At 44.6% G+C, this 16,248-nt stretch overlaps 1 long non-coding RNA gene across 1 annotated transcript; it reads right to left on the reverse strand.

The window, feature by feature from the left end:
• Nucleotides 1–1,538: 1,538 nt before the first annotated feature.
• LOC112653794 (uncharacterized) lies at nt 1,539–9,010 on the reverse strand. Its single transcript, XR_003132537.3, has 3 exons — nt 8,675–9,010; nt 7,764–7,871; nt 1,539–2,007 (listed from the first exon to the last, which is right to left on the reverse strand). It is a non-coding gene; the product is annotated as an uncharacterized LOC112653794 (long non-coding RNA).
• Nucleotides 9,011–16,248: the final 7,238 nt, after the last annotated feature.

The raw sequence follows: 16,248 nt of genomic DNA on the forward strand, positions 1-16,248 counted from the left end.
GGTAGACATAGAGAAAGAGAGAGAGAGAGGGAGGCAGAGACACAGGAGGAGGGAGAAGCAGGCTCCATGCTGGGAGCCCGACATGGGACTCGATCCTGGGACTCCAGGATCAGGCTCTGGGCCAAAGGCAGACGCTAAACCGCTGAGCCACCCAGGGATCTCCTGAGGTAGAGATTTATGAGAGGAGGTTCACAGAGAGCCATCCTCAGGAATATACTATAATGGCACGAGAGCATCAGGGTTGGGCAAGGGGAGACACGAAACTCTGATGCAGTCACAACAGGAGCTCAGCTGGTGCCATGGAGAGCTTTGGAGAAGGAATGGCCTTCAAGGTTGTCCCGTGCTGAGGCAAGTGGGCGGCCCTGGCTGCCAGCTACCCTGGGGAAAGGGTAGTCTTAAGAGTTAGGTCCCTTCTGCTGAGGCCTGGGGACAGACTCCACAGTGAGTCAGCCAACACTACCAGCAGCCAGGGAAATGAGAACCTGGGTTGTGGAGAGAGATCTGTGTGGCACACCACAGAATCCATAGCATGCCCCCAGTTTAGATCTGACAAAATTAAATTCTCAATTCCCTCCCTCTTATGAACTCTTTCCTTCCAGACCTTCCTCATCTCATTCAATGACACCAAGATCCCCCGATGCAGACATCAAAACGTTTGACATCAAAACTTGAAGATCATTCTAATTTCCTCAGTTTCCCTTTCTATCCCCAGCCCAAAGCAGCCATAAATTCCACTGGTTCTGCCTCCAAGTTATGCCTCTCATCTGTCAGCTTCTCCCTCTGTCTCTGCCACCACTGTGCACCAAGTCACAGACCCCCAACAGTGTCCTTCAAAAGCTTCCTGACCATCTCCCTCCCCTCCTTTCTGGCTCTCTCCAATACATTCTCTGCACTCCACTCAGAGAAATATCTCACAAACATCAATCCTGGTATTCCCCATTTAAAACCCCTCAGTAGCTTCTCATCCCTGAGGTTTTCTCGTCTCACGGACCTGTGTGAACTGCCCCTGCTGTCCTCACCTCCCACATGGTCATTCTCACACCTACATCAGCCACACAGCCTCCTTCTGTCTGAAGATCCTCCACCCTCTTCCCCGGTTTGGGCCTTTGTAGGTCCTACTGCTTGTGTTGGTCCCCTACCCCCGACCCTAGTTCTTCCGGTGGCTGACCATCTACATCCCTCATGCCTCAGTTGAAATGTTATTCCTTAGCCAGACTTTCCTTGAACTCTATCTGAAGTGACTTCCTAGTCACGGCAGCCATCTTTTTTGCCTCCTCAGTGCTTGCCATAACCTATGACTAGTCTATTTTTTTTTTAAGATTTTATTCATTTATCTGAGAGAGAGGCAGAGACATAGGCAAAGGGAGAAGCAGGCTCCCTGTGGGAAGCCTGATGCGGGACTCAATCCCAGGACCCCAGGATCACTATCTGAGCCAAAGGCAGACACTCAACCACTGAGCCACCTAGACATCCTTATAACTACTCAGTTAATCTGTTTTACTAACATGTTGTCTGTCTTCCCATCTAGAAAGTAAGTGCCACCAGGGCAGAAAACACATGCCTCCCATGTATCACCAGATCCCAGTGCCCAACGCATGTGCTCACTAAGTTAACACACTTCCCCTTTGCTGGTTACAACTTACATTGTTTAGATTATTTTCAGGTAAGTTCAAGATTGTACCAGAAGATGTTTGTACTGAATAATAGAAGTGCAATCTAAATTCAGTTTTGTTTTTTTTTTTACCTCAAGTGATACAAATATTTGGACAGCTAGCTCTAAGTCAATGAAAACAAGATGTTTGCAGTTTTTCAAATTCTCCCCCTTGTCAGCCACCCCTTGCCAACAGAGACAGGTGTTTCCAGATGGTTGCCATGGTGATCTAAAAGCTGTTTTTCTCTTCGTTTCATTTTATCTTTGGAACAGGAGAGTGACAGATTCAAGAGGCAAAGTCTGAGATTTGGTGAGAATCTTTGTAAAGCTTGATGCGGTGCCACCACCTGGTGTTTCTGGAATAAAAGTTTTATTTATATTTTTATAATAAATTTATTTTTTTATTGGTGTTCAATTTGCCAACATACAGAATAACACCCAGTACTCATCCCGTCAAGTGCCCCCCTCAGTGCCCGTCACCCATTCACCCCCACCCCCCTGCCCTCCTCCCCTTCCATCACCCCTAGTTCATTTCCCAGAGTTAGGAGTCTTCATGTTCTGTCTCCCTTTCTGATATTTCCCACACATTTCTTCTCCCTTCCCTTATATTCCCTTTCACTATTATTTATATTCCCCAAATGAATGAGAACATATAATGTTTGTCCTTCTGCGATTGACTTATTTCACTCAGCATAATACCCTCCAGTTGCATCCACGTTGAAGCAAATGGTGGGTATTTGTCATTTCTAATGGCTGAGGAATAAGGAATGAAAGTTTTAGCTTGAGGCTCAGGGAGTTGTCAGGACAGGCACATGTGCCTGGCTGGGATTCAGTGCAACGTGGGCACTCATTGTGACATTTCCCAGATGAGGGACACTCATTTCTCCCCCATGCACTATGAAATTGTGATCCCCTTGGTTCTGAAGCCCTTTTCAGAAAAAAAAAAAAAAAAAAAAAAAAAAAAACGCTTTAGAGCCCAAACAGCTTCAGGGTGCCTGGGAGACCCAGTTAGTTGGGCATCTGACTCTTGGTTTCAGCTCAGGTCTGATCTCGGGGTCATGAGATTGAGCCCCGTGCCAGACTCTGGGATTAGCGAGGAGTCAGCTTGGTTTTCTCTCTCCCTCTTCCTCTGCCCCTCCCCCCTATGCTCTCTCTCACTGCAATAAATAAATAAATCTTAAAAAAAAAAAAATAGCCCAAGCAGCTTTAGCATTTCAGGGATAACTTTCAAAAATGACAAAGAAATGAGGTTTTCCTCCTGGAATTTCTTAGGAACTCTCCTAAGAAGAGTTCCCTTGGAACTCCCTGGGAGTTCCCTTGGACTTTTCCAAGGGGGAACTAGCTACTCAGACCTAGGGGATTCTATCCTTCCATAGATAACATAAATGAGCCAGTGAATCAAAGAGTTCCTTGGTAGATAGAGCCCAGCCAAGTAGAAACAAAACTCCTTTCTGAGAGAGCAATGGATGCGGATCAGCACGCTGGCAGGGCTGCCTCAGGACCCACACAGTGACTGCCACTTACATACAGTCCAACACAGAGAAGTTATGTGCGTGGAGGTGCAGATTGGCCTAAGTGAGGCTCAGGGAGGAGTGTCCTTGCAGTCTCCCAACAGACTCCTCGCTGCTGCTCTACCATCTTTTTCTCTCCTTCATTCTCTTTGGTCAAAATTCTCTCTTCTCCATCTTTCCCATCTTTTTATCTTACTTTCTGTCTCCTTCTTAGGCTACATTTATTTATTCTCTCTCTCCCTTCCTCTACCCATCCCTCACTCATTCACTCCTTTTTTTCTGGTCACTGTCTACATTTTACCATTCCTTCCCATTTCGAATGATTGTCCACTTCTGACTTTGGCCTCATTTTTGATGTAGAAACTTTCATGGAGAGTCCACTCGTGGGTTGCCAGAGAACAGCGAGCTCCTCCAGAGACTGAGTTTCCACTGAGTCTTTAGATTACCAAGTACCCTTTAAAAATTCCCTCTCAAACCATTCACCCAGAATCCTTGCAAGCTAACTGTTCTCTAAAAGTTTTAGAGGTCTCCAGGTACTCACTTCCACCTTCATTCTGTGTGTGCCAGTCACATGTGCAACAATCCTTTGGCTAATAATACACCTCAGCAATTGGCTTTCTTGCCACTGAGATTAGTTTTAAGATGCTAGTTGATGGTTATAAAACATCAATTCTGGAAATTCCATCCAAGGATTGCTATGTATTAACACATTATTAAGATAGTATATTGCAAGGATAATGTACTATTATAATTGTTGACCTATCAAAAACAGAAAATTTTTGAAACTTCAGTGGAAGTTAGATGCCATTCTATTAAATTGGAATTCAGTTAAGGGAAGAGAGAGCATTGCAAATGTTCAGCAAGGTTGGTTAGATGTGCTCATGATTTTCACCAATACTGTTTTTTATAAAATAATTATATATCCACATATGTTACATTATATTTTGTATTATATTATATATAATATATTTGTTTCTATTATATACTTAATAGAATACATGCATATACACAATGCCTACATGTGAAGCATGACCACGAGGTTGGTTAACTTGGGACATTTTGTTGTGGCTTATATGGCCTTAGAGCAATTTCAGAAGGATCTCTGTGTCCTCTGGAGCAGTGACCACATCTCTCAATTAGGACAAAGGTTACCAGGGCAGATGCAATACCCACCTCAGTGTACAAATTATGGAGTATCAAATTTATTTGTATCACGTCTTCTATGCTAAATGATCATTTTACAATGTAAGTCAATACACTTTTATGGAGCAGTGTGGTGGCTGTAAGGTGGGGGAAAGGATGAGTGGTGATGCACAGTCCCCTGTCCTTGAAGAATTATAACAATATGTTGTTGTATGTACCCTTCTCTTAGCAAATAGTGGCTCTGCCCAAATGTGGAAAAATATCTAACTCAGTTCAAAACTAATAGAGCCATTGGCTCAGTGCTTAGGATAAACAAACCTCTGCCCAAGGAGAAATCAGATCCTCCGTCTTTTGGACTATGATTTAGCAAAGCCAAGTTCCTGAAGTTTGAGTACCTCCCTGGTGAGCACCATCAAATGACTTCTCTGCTTCCAACATTGCATTGACAAATGTCACTTCATAATGACATTACCTGTGCTTTCCAAGCTATTGATGGGTCAAATCACACTGGATAGTCCTGGGCTATTTTCTCTGTCTAGACCATGCCCCCTGACCATGGTGGATGGACATATCTCTCTGCACAGAGCCAGTTGAGGATATAAGCTAGACTCTTAAATGGCTATTTTAGGATGTCCAAAGAAATAAATCACAGAGTAAAATACATTTTTAAAGGAACAGGAAATCATGAAACAAAATCAAGAGGTTAGGAAGAACAGTAAACAAGAAAACTCATAATTAACAAGCAAAGTCATTACAAAGAAAAACTTAAAACTCCGGATAAACTCTAAAACTGAAAGAATCAAAGAGAGTATTCATGATTGGAAGGTAGGATTGAAGAATTTTACCTAAAAGGCAGTATTGAGAAATGAAGTTTTTCTAGATTTTTCTTATTTATTTGTTTTTTAATGAAAGTGTCATTAAGAAAGAATGAAAACATTTTGAAAGGTAGCAACTTTTGTCTGATAGGAGCTTCCAAGATGAGAATAGAAGAAATGGCAGAGGAGCCATTTGGAGAGATACTCAGGATAGCCAAGAATTGAAGAAAGACATGAGTTTTTATATCAAAAGGCACTGCAAATACTAAACAATAGGTAGAAATAAATCTATACCTCATACATCGTAGTGAAACTGCAGAAATCGAGGATGAAGAGGAAATCTTAGAAGCAAACCCAGGGGAATAACAGCTAGCCTGAGAGCAGGTGCGAGAAGGAAATGGAATAATATTTTCAAGGGCTGAGAGCAGCTAAACCTCCTTCATTCACCTATTAGTGTCCTATGAAACATAAAGTAGAAAGCTCATCTTTGCCCTTCTCGAGTCTCCCTCCAGCCCTGTCCATCCATCCCCCTCCCATATTCTGCCCATGCTTGCCTGCGGACACCAAACTCTCTGAGCCAGGAGTCTGCAAACTATGGCCCACCAGCCAATTCCTTCCCACTGCCTCCTGTTATAAATAAAGTTTTATTAGAACAAGCACACGCATCTGTTTATGTATTGTCCACGGCTGCCTGTGCACTACAAAGAGCTGAATAGCTGGATAGAGCCCCCCTCCAGGGCTAGCCAGTTCCTAGACACTTGCCCATCTGGATACCCCAGGACAGACTGTCCAAGAGTGTGCTTGTCACATGCAAACCAACAAATCCCCAGCCACCATACTGTACCCCTAACCACCTCCTTCGTGAGGCTCTCACTCTCATACTCCAGGCCACTCTCCTCCTGGCCTATCACCTCAGGATCAGCTTTCAAACAACTAGGGAAATCCACTATGTACTCCAGAGCCCACTGGTATTACTCAAACCAGACCATCCTAAGCCTGCTTACCTTGCCGTGCCCATTTCTTCCCTCAGAAACCATAGTAAAGGCTTTTGTCTACATCAACCCCCCAGCTTCATCTGCCTCCTGACTGACCCTACGCTTCCCCCTGTAGCCCTACACCCCCCTTTTGAGAACTGTGAATAACAACAAACTCTTTTTTCATTGGCAGTCGTCTCTTGGTCTGTTGGCTATGCATTACCTTAAATACTCTACTAATAATACATTATATCAGGAGGATTCAGGCAGGACCCACAGGAGGATACCCTGGGACCTATTTGCCTGGCTGGGTGGGTTCCACAGGAGGGGAGCAGATGGGTCAATACGTTGTGTTTAAGCAGGTGGTCAACAGCCATTTACCACCTTACCGTGCTCAGCCCACCTATCCTCAGCTGACCCATAGCTTGTTCTTCCTTCTTAAGTTGGGAAATGCACCTGACTCTTCCTGGCTCTCTTTGGAAAGAGAAAACACTAATAAATCAAACATCGAAATAATTATACCCTTATCTTATTGTCACGCAGGCTTCCTGGATGATAGGAACCTTTTGAACCTTTGGTCTACCCACCCCAACCCCAGCCTTCTGTAAGTGCACAATGCACATTACCTTATCAGAACTAAAAACTGTCCCTGAGAGGCTTGAAGAAATACTGGCTGCAGTTTCTAGGTCCTGAAACAGACTGATGGTTGAAACCCCTCACAATGAAGTCCCATTTGGCTTTGAGTAATTAAGATGTCTGGTCCATCCAGGGCCATCCACCAGCACAGACAGAGTAAGCTCCGCCACATTCAGCATCAAGAAGGCTGAAGCCAGGGGGTGCTCTTGTCTTTGCTTCTCGCAGTGACAAGAACACAGAGTGACTTACTCTGCTTAATGGAGTCCATGAGAACCTCACAGAGAGGGTACTTTATGGAGCAGTAAGGATTTGGCAGGCAGAGGTGAAAGAAAAAAGGGCATTCCAGGTAGAAGGGACAGAGTGGGTCAAAAGTTGCTAGGACATGGGGCGCAGCATTGTGGCAGTGACAGGAGTTGAAACTGGAGGTGTAAAGACCAATATGTTTGCAGCCCCTGGACCTGGTACAGATGGAGCACTAAATAAAGAGTCTGGATGAATGAAAGAGGACAAGAGGTAGCCATGGTCAGATACAGAGTGGCCTCGATGACTGCCAGTATTTTTGCTTTCTGCTCGCATCAGACATTACTGCTTCTATGAGGCTGTGCCAGGATGGCCAGGGGTGTTTCTGAGCTGAGCTGGAAGAGCTGGTGAAGCCATGCTTCTAAAATAAATAGCTTGTACTATTTGTCCCTCAAGGACAAAATATGTTTCGTGGAGCCTATTTCATTATTCCTTGCAACATACACATGTGACGCATTAGCCAATTACCCAGCTTGATTAGAGAGTAATGATTTTCACCAAGGTCACATGGCACTTCATAGGTGAAACTGAAAGCAGCAATGACCCTTGGCCCCTGTCCTAAACTGGGCCTCTCTCTCTCTCTCTCTTTCTCTCTCTCCCTCTCTCTTTTTTATTTGCTTGGACCAAGGGCCAAAAGTAAGCCACCAAGCCATGGACTGAAACCTTGTCTGAGGTCTGGGCCCAGGGGGAGCCCTTCTCCTCCAGGGCATCTGAGATACTGGTTTCTTCTGACCTGCTGCACTCCGCTCACAGCATCGTGGTTCTCTCCTCTGATAATTGTCCCTTTGGGGGCTGGATGGAACAACAGCCCCAGAGCGGAGAGGAGATGGCTCACTTATGCCTAGAAGAAAGCAGAGAGAGGTGGAAGCTGGACCCAAATGGAAAAACGGGCCTGCTCTAACCCCATGAGAAATGTTCAGGTAGTAACACTTCACTGCTATGTCCCATAGAGCCTCCCTTCACTGGACAGACCTTCTTGGACCCTTCAGAAGACCCCACAATTTACCATGATCCAAACCCCTCATTCGGGTGCTAGAGTACCAGATTTTCAACAATTTTAACAATTATTTATTGAGCCCTTGTTATGTGGCTGGCACTGTACTAGCTGATGTCCATGTGGCAGTTGCCACCTGCACAATAGTGTATGCTCTGTGCTAAGCATGTCAGAAGTCAAAGGATACAGTGGTAAATATGACAGACATAGCTGTACCCTCATAAGCTTATGGTCTAGAATCCTTCCATTTCAGAAGGTCAGTGCAATTTTTTTTTTGTGGAGAGACCACAAATCTTAAAGAGGCCTGGATTCAAGACATAGATAGGTCTACCTTGTTCCCCTCTGTGTACTAAGTGGCATTGAAATGGAAGTTTGGATTGCTACCAAGACTGTAGGTACTGTGTGCCTAAGATAGTGCCTAAGCAAAATTGTCAAACCATGTGGGAAAACCAGTTATATATCTCTTACCTACATACCCACTTCATGGATCTAAAAATATTAATGACTCAAAGATTTCCTTCAGAGCACTACTGGTGTACTATGAGCCTCACTCTGGCCCTGCCAATGTAGAGAGGGAGACCGTGCCTCCTACTGCCCTTACACATAGGAAAAGGGGGTACATTGGGACTTCTCAAGGATTTAACACATACCCAGAAGCTTGTGTGGCACAGTGTACGGGTGCCCAGCTCACACCAGAGAAATAAAAAACATGAGAGAGGACCGTATCAGTCCACCTGGGCTTCCATAACAAAATATTGCAGACTGGTGACTTAAACAAGCAAGATGTACTTCTCACGGTTCTGGAAGCTGGAAGCTGCACGTTAAGGTCCAGCAGGGTTTGGTTTCTGGTGAGAGCCCACTTCCTGGCTTTCAGACAGCAGTTTGTTCTCACACGGTCTTTCCTCTGAATGTACTCTAGTGGGGAGGGGGAGGGAGACAGAAAGAGAGGGAGGAAGAGAAAAAGGGAAGGGAGGAGAGAATAAGCCCCTGGTATCTTGTCTTACCATGACACTAATCCTATTGGCTCAGGGGCCCACTCTTATGACCTCATTTAACCTTAATTACCTTGTATAGGCCCTATCTCCAAATACAGTCACATAGGGGCTTAAGACTTCAACAAATAAATGGGGGTGGAGGGAAATAATTCAGTTCATGGCAGGCTGCCTAACTGCCTTGATAGCAAAACACAAGATATGCGGCTACACCAGGATCAGTCTGTGTTTCCAGAGTGTGCAAAGTGTGTGGGCTTTACATAAGAGGGGGAGCTTGGGTCCTGTCCAAGAAGTATGCATGGTGAGGAGACCACAAGGGTCCAACTCTAACCTGCCCACATCCAGGAGCTGAGGAAAGAGCCACAAGTCAGCCACAAATGGAAGAAAGATGTCTCCCACACAGCTCTATCAATGGAAGGAAGATCCCAGCAGATGATGGGACAATGGATGTGTATCTCCAAGCAACCTATTAAAGTGTTCTAGGAGGAAAGTCAGCCTTTGGTGCCCAGAAGGCCCAAAGAATGCTTATACTCAGTAGCCATATGAGTACCTGAAAAGGGGAATCTTTCCTTTTCCCCTTTTCTCTCCACCCTACCCAAGTTCATAGGGAAAGAATGCCCAAGTGAGAAGAATTCAGGAGGCTTATCATGGACCCCTCTTGCAAGCATGTTTCTGGTCCAAGTAAGAGAAGGAGTAATCTCAACTTTAATTAAGTTCAGAATTTGGATTATTAAATGGAACTGGATATTTTTATTACTGAATTGAGACAATATTTTGCAGATTTACTTGACTTGAGAATGTGACCATAGAAGTGCTTTTATTACCTAGGAGAGACCAGAAAATTCATGGGCCAAAGTTTTCATCCAGGGAAAGGGGAAGAACCAGCCTCACAATGTGGATTTATAGGAACAGCGAAGAGGCAGCAATAAAATGATTCATGACCACTTCAACTCCAGACTTTTTGTCTGCTCAATGCCATGGGTACATGTGGTACATGGTTTTCTCATCTTAAAGATAATACAACCTACCATGAAAAATTGTTCTGAAAATTGAACTACATATTTCAGTGTCAACAAAACACCTAGGACACAGCCTGGTATATAATAGGTCCAAAGAGATGGTCGTCATTGTTACTGTTGTTCGTGGTAATAATAATAGCTAGATAAAGAGCACTAAAAAGCATCTTAGTAGTTTTCCCAACCCCAAGTTTGCTTTGTATCTGTCCCTCCAAAGATGACTCTTATGTTTAGGTCAATTTCCAGTCCTACGGGACTCTGTGGAAGTCCCCAACTGCAAGGAAATCTGGCCCCTCTCTCCAGCCTAATACAACTTTTGAATTTTACAGGGAAATCTTAAGCCTCTCCTTCTCATTTGGTCTCCATTTGGATCTTTGAAAATACAAGATGTGCTGTATATGGTTTCTCCCCAGACACATGCTGAATACTAATCACTGTTTTCCAGAAAGCTCAGCATCTGGGCAGCTATCTAGCCCCTGGGATCACCAGTGGAATTGGACTAATACCAAGAACTGGTTACCACAATACGTCATTCACTCATGAATATCATTAAATAAGCTTTGTTTCAAGAAACCTTAAACCTTCGACTTTTAGCTCACTTCAGTCTTTTCTCAGCATTCCAGAACATGATTAATGGTGACACCATACCACAATTATGGTATGGCTCAAACTCTAATTCACAATTGATTAGTTCTTTAACAATGGCCCTGAATAATGTGGTGTTAATGGCCAGCCCTGGTGGTCTGCTCCTACCAGATATCCATTACTAAGTCTACCCTGTGTTTTACAACCTCCCTCCTGGAGCCCCATATCTACTCAAGGGGACAACTGCTTTATTTAATGGTTGCTAATTATGTGCAATCGGCTACAGTAGAATAGACAATGTAGAGGCTACTGCCCCAGCCTTTAGAGACAATATAGAAAACATGGTATTTTTGAAAAGTCAGTTTTTCCTCAAGTGAATTATGTTCCTATAGCTTGGAAAATAGGTGTCCTCACACTGTACTTGGGATGAGGGCAGAGGGAGACGGCAGTTTAGGAACCATGACCTTGGAAAGTGGCAGAAGTCAATGGTTGCACAGATAGGAAGTTAAACTCTTGCAGGCCCACAGAATGAAATAAAAGGATACCTGAAGCTGTGGGAGAAGGAAGTAAGTTAGAATATGAAGAGGAATGAACAGGAAGGCAGAAGAGGCAGATGGCAAAGAAATGTGAATGCACATGAGAGAGAGAACACTGGTAAATTGAAAGAGACAGTTTTATGGAATGAGTGTTTGTGTACTTCCAGAATTTATATATCAAATCCCTAATCCCCAGTGTGATGGAATTTGGAGGTGGGGCTTTTGGAGGTAATTAGGGTCAGATTAGATCATGAGAATGGGGCCCTCATGATAGGATTAATGCCCTTATTTTTAAAAAGCAGAGACAGGAGATCTCTTTCTCCACCATGTAAGGATACAGCAAGAAGGTGGCTGTCTGCAGCCAGAAAGACGATCCCCACAAAACTCAACCATCCTAGAATCTTGATTTTATTCTTCTCAGCCTTCAGAACTATACGAATTAAATGTTATTTAAGCCATTCAATCTATGGTATTTTGTTATACCAGCCTAACCTGAGTAAGATAAGAGTATAATTTCATCTTTTTGTTTGTAACTCCTTTCTTATCCTAAAAGATTGATGAAAGAGACGTTTAAAGAGATGATTTAAAAGGCAACTCCATAAAACAATAATTATAAGTCTGTTGATGCATACATAATGTATGGAGTTATAATTTGTGGATAGTATGAGCTTAAAGAGGGGAAGAGGGAACAGGGATACATAGAAGCAGAGTTTTTGTATATCAATAAAATTAAGTTAGTATTATTTCAGCCTCTATCCTAGGGTAACCACTGAGAAAATAACTCAAAATATGCATAATAAAATAAACAAGGGAATTACACTACACTGGAAAGTATATTTTAAAACAGGAGAAGGCAGTAGTGGAGAAACAGAGAAACAAAAAAACTTAAGACATATAAAAAACAAACAGCAAAGTAGAAGACATAAATCCTACCCTATTAGTAGTAATCACATTAAACATAAATGGATCGGGATGCCTGTGGTTCAGTGGTTGAGCATCTGCCTTTGGCTCAGGTCATGGTCCTGGGGTCCTGGGATAGAGTCCCTCATCAGGCTCCCCACAGGCTTGCTTCTCCCTCTGCCTGTGTCTCTGCCTCTCTCATGAGTGAATAAATAAAATCTTAAAAAAAAAATAAATGGATTAAACTCTCCAATTAAAAAAGCAGATTATTTTTTAATGAAATGAATTTTTTTTAAGATTTATTTATTCGGGGGGGAGGAGCAAGATGGCGGAGGAGTAGGGTCTCCAAATCACCTGTCTCCACCAAACTACCTAGAAAACCTTCAAATTATCCTGAAAATCTATGAATTCGGCCTGAGATTTAAAGAGAGAACACCTGGAATGCTACAGTGAGAAGAGTTCGCGCATCTATCAAGGTAGGAAGACGGGGGAAAAAGAAATAAAGGAACAAAGGCCTCCGAGGGGGAGGGGCCCCGCGAGGAGCCGGGCTGAGGCCGGGGGAGTGTCCCCAGGACAGGAGAGCCCCGTCCCGGAGGAGCAGGAGCTGCACCGACCTTCCCGGGGGAAAGGGGCTCGTGGGGAGTTGGAGCAGGACCAGGAGGGCGAGGAGGCCCTCGGGCTCCCGGGGACACTAACAGAGCAACTGCGCGCCCAGGAGAGTGCGCCGAGCTCCCTAAGGGCTGCAGCGCGCACGGCGGGACCCGGCGGGACCCGGAGCAGCTGAAGGGGCTCGGGGGCGGCTCCGCGGAGGGGGCTGCGGGGCCCCGGGAGCAGCTCGGAGGGGCTCGGGCAGAGGAAGAGGCTCCGTGCGGAGGGGGCTGCGCGGTTCCAGGAGCAGCTCGGAGGGGCTCGGGGGCGGCTCCGCGGAGGGGGCTGCGCGGCCCCGGGAGCAGCTCGGAGGGGCTCGGGCAGAAGAAGAGGCTCCGTGCGGAGGGGGCTGCGCGGTTCCAGGAGCAGCTCGGAGGGGCTCGGGGGCGGCTCCGCGGAGGGGGCTGCGCGGCCCCGGGAGCAGCTCGGAGGGGCTCGGGCAGAAGAAGAGGCTCCGTGCGGAGGGGGCTGCGCGGTTCCAGGAGCAGCTCGGAGGGGCTCGGGCGGCGGCTCCGCGGAGGTGGCTGCGCGGCCCGGGAGCGCGAATCCACCAGCGCAGGCTCCGGAGCACAGGACGCCGGGACACAGCCCAGGATCCCGCCTCCCCCGGGACAGGCAGAGGCCGGGAGGGCCCAGGACAGCGAGGACGCTCCTGCCCCAGCTGAGCACATCAGCGGCCCCGCCCCGGAGCCTCCAGGCCCTGCAGACGGAGTTCCTGCCGGAGCTGAATCCAGGTTTCCAGAGCTGCCCCGCCACTGGGGCTGTTCCTCCTGCGGCCTCACGGGGTAAACAACCCCCACCGAGCCCTGCACCAGGCAGGGGCACAGCAGCTCCCCCAACTGCTAACACCTGAAAATCAGCACAGCAGGCCCCTCCCCCAGAACACCAGCTAGACGGACAACTTCCAGGAGAAGCCAAGGGACTTAAAGAACACAGAATCAGAAGATACTCCCCGGTGGTTCTTTTTTTGTTTGTTTGTTTTTGTTTTTGTTTTTGTTTTGTTTTGCTTTTTGATCTGTTTCCTTCCCCCACCCCCTTTTTTTCTCCTTTCTTTTTCTTTCTCTTTTTCTTCTTCTTTTTTTTTTTTTTTTTTTTTCGTTTTTTTTTTTCTTTTTCTTCCCTTTTTTTTCTCTTTCTCTTTTCTTTCCTTCTTTCTCTCCTCTCTTTTTCTCTTTTTCCCAATACAACTTGCTTTTGGCCACTCTGCACTGAGCAAAATGACTAGAAGGAAAACCTCACCTCAAAAGAAAGAATCAGAAACAGTCCTCTCTCCCACAGAGTTACAAAATCTGGATTACAATTCAATGTCAGAAAGCCAATTCAGAAGCACTATTATACAGCTACTGGTGGCTCTAGAAAAAAGTATAAAGGACTCAAGAGACTTCATGACTGCAGAATTTAGAGCTAATCAGGCAGAAATTAAAAACCAATTGAATGAGATGCAATCCAAACTAGAAGTCCTAACGACGAGGGTTAACGAGGTGGAAGAACGAGTGAGTGACCTAGAAGACAAGTTGACAGCAAAGAGGGAAACTGAGGAAAAAAGAGACAAACAATTAAAAGACCATGAAGATAGATTAAGGGAAATAAACGACAGCCTGAGGAAGAAAAACCTACGTTTAATTGGGGTTCCCGAGGGCGCCGAAAGGGACAGAGGGCCAGAATATGTATTTGAACAAATTCTAGCTGAAAACTTTCCTAATCTGGGAAGGGAAACAGGCATTCAGATCCAGGAAATAGAGAGATCCCCCCCTAAAATCAATAAAAACCGTTCAACACCTCGACATTTAATTGTGAAGCTTGCAAATTCCAAAGATAAGGAGAAGATCCTTAAAGCAGCAAGAGACAAGAAATCCCTGACTTTTATGGGGAGGAGTATTAGGGTAACAGCAGACCTCTCCACAGAGACCTGGCAGGCCAGAAAGGGCTGGCAGGATATATTCAGGGTCCTAAATGAAAAGAACATGCAACCAAGAATACTTTATCCAGCAAGGCTCTCATTCAAAATGGAAGGAGAGATAAAGAGCTTCCAAGACAGGCAGCAACTAAAAGAATATGTGACCTCCAAACCAGCTCTGCAAGAAATTTTAAGGGGGCCTCTTAAAATTCCCCTTTAAGAAGAAGTTCAGTGGAACAGTCCACAAAAACAAAGACTGAATAGATATCATGATGACACTAAACTCATATCTCTCAATAGTAACTCTGAATGTGAACGGGCTTAATGACCCCATCAAAAGGCGCAGGGTTTCAGACTGGATAAAAAAGCAGGACCCATCTATTTGCTGTCTACAAGAGACTCATTTTAGACAGAAGGACACCTACAGCCTGAAAATAAAAGGTTGGAGAACCATTTACCATTCGAATGGTCCTCAAAAGAAAGCAGGGGTAGCCATCCTTATATCAGATAAACTAAAATTTACCCCAAAGACTGTAGTGAGAGATGAAGAGGGACACTATATCATACTTAAAGGATCTATTCAACAAGAGGACTTAACAATCCTCAATATATATGCTCCAAATGTGGGAGCTGCCAAATATATAAATCAATTATTAACCAAAGTGAAGAAATACTTAGATAATAATACACTTATACTTGGTGACTTCAATCTAGCTCTTTCTATACTCGATAGGTCTTCTAAGCAAAACATCTCCAAAGAAACGAGAGCTTTAAATGATACACTGGACCAGATGGATTTCACAGATATCTACAGAACTTTACATCCAAACTCAACTGAATACACATTCTTCTCAAGCGCACATGGAACTTTCTCCAGAATAGACCACATATTGGGTCACAAATCGGGTCTGAACCGATACCAAAAGATTGGGATTGTCCCCTGCATATTCTCGGACCATAATGCCTTGAAATTAGAACTAAATCACAACAAGAAGTTTGGAAGGACCTCAAACACATGGAGGTTAAGGACCATCCTGCTAAAAGATAAAAGGGTCAACCAGGAAATTAAGGAAGAATTAAAAAGATTCATGGAAACTAATGAGAATGAAGATACAACCGTTCAAAATCTTTGGGATGCAGCAAAAGTAGTCCTAAGGGGGAAATACATCGCAATACAAGCATCCATTCAAAAACTGGAAAGAACTCAAATACAAAAGCTAACCTTACACATAAAGGAGCTAGAGAAAAAACAGCAAATAGATCCTACACCCAAGAGAAGAAGGGAGCTAATAAAGATTCGAGCAGAACTCAACGAAATCGAGACCAGAAGAACTGTGGAACAGATCAACAGAACCAGGAGTTGGTTCTTTGAAAGAATTAATAAGATAGATAAACCATTAGCCAGCCTTATTAAAAAGAAGAGAGAGAAGACTCAAATTAATAAAATCATGAATGAGAAAGGAGAGATCACTACCAACACCAAGGAAATACAAACGATTTTAAAAACCTATTATGAACAGCTATACACCAATAAATTAGGCAATCTAGAAGAAATGGACGCATTCCTGGAAAGCCACAAACTACCAAAACTGGAACAGGAAGAAATAGAAAACCTGAACAGGCCAATAACCAGGGAGGAAATTGAAGCAG

The sequence above is a fragment of the Canis lupus genome, chromosome 3 (genome assembly GCF_003254725.2).
Source record: "Canis lupus dingo isolate Sandy chromosome 3, ASM325472v2, whole genome shotgun sequence".
Taxonomy (NCBI): Eukaryota; Metazoa; Chordata; class Mammalia; order Carnivora; family Canidae; genus Canis; species Canis lupus.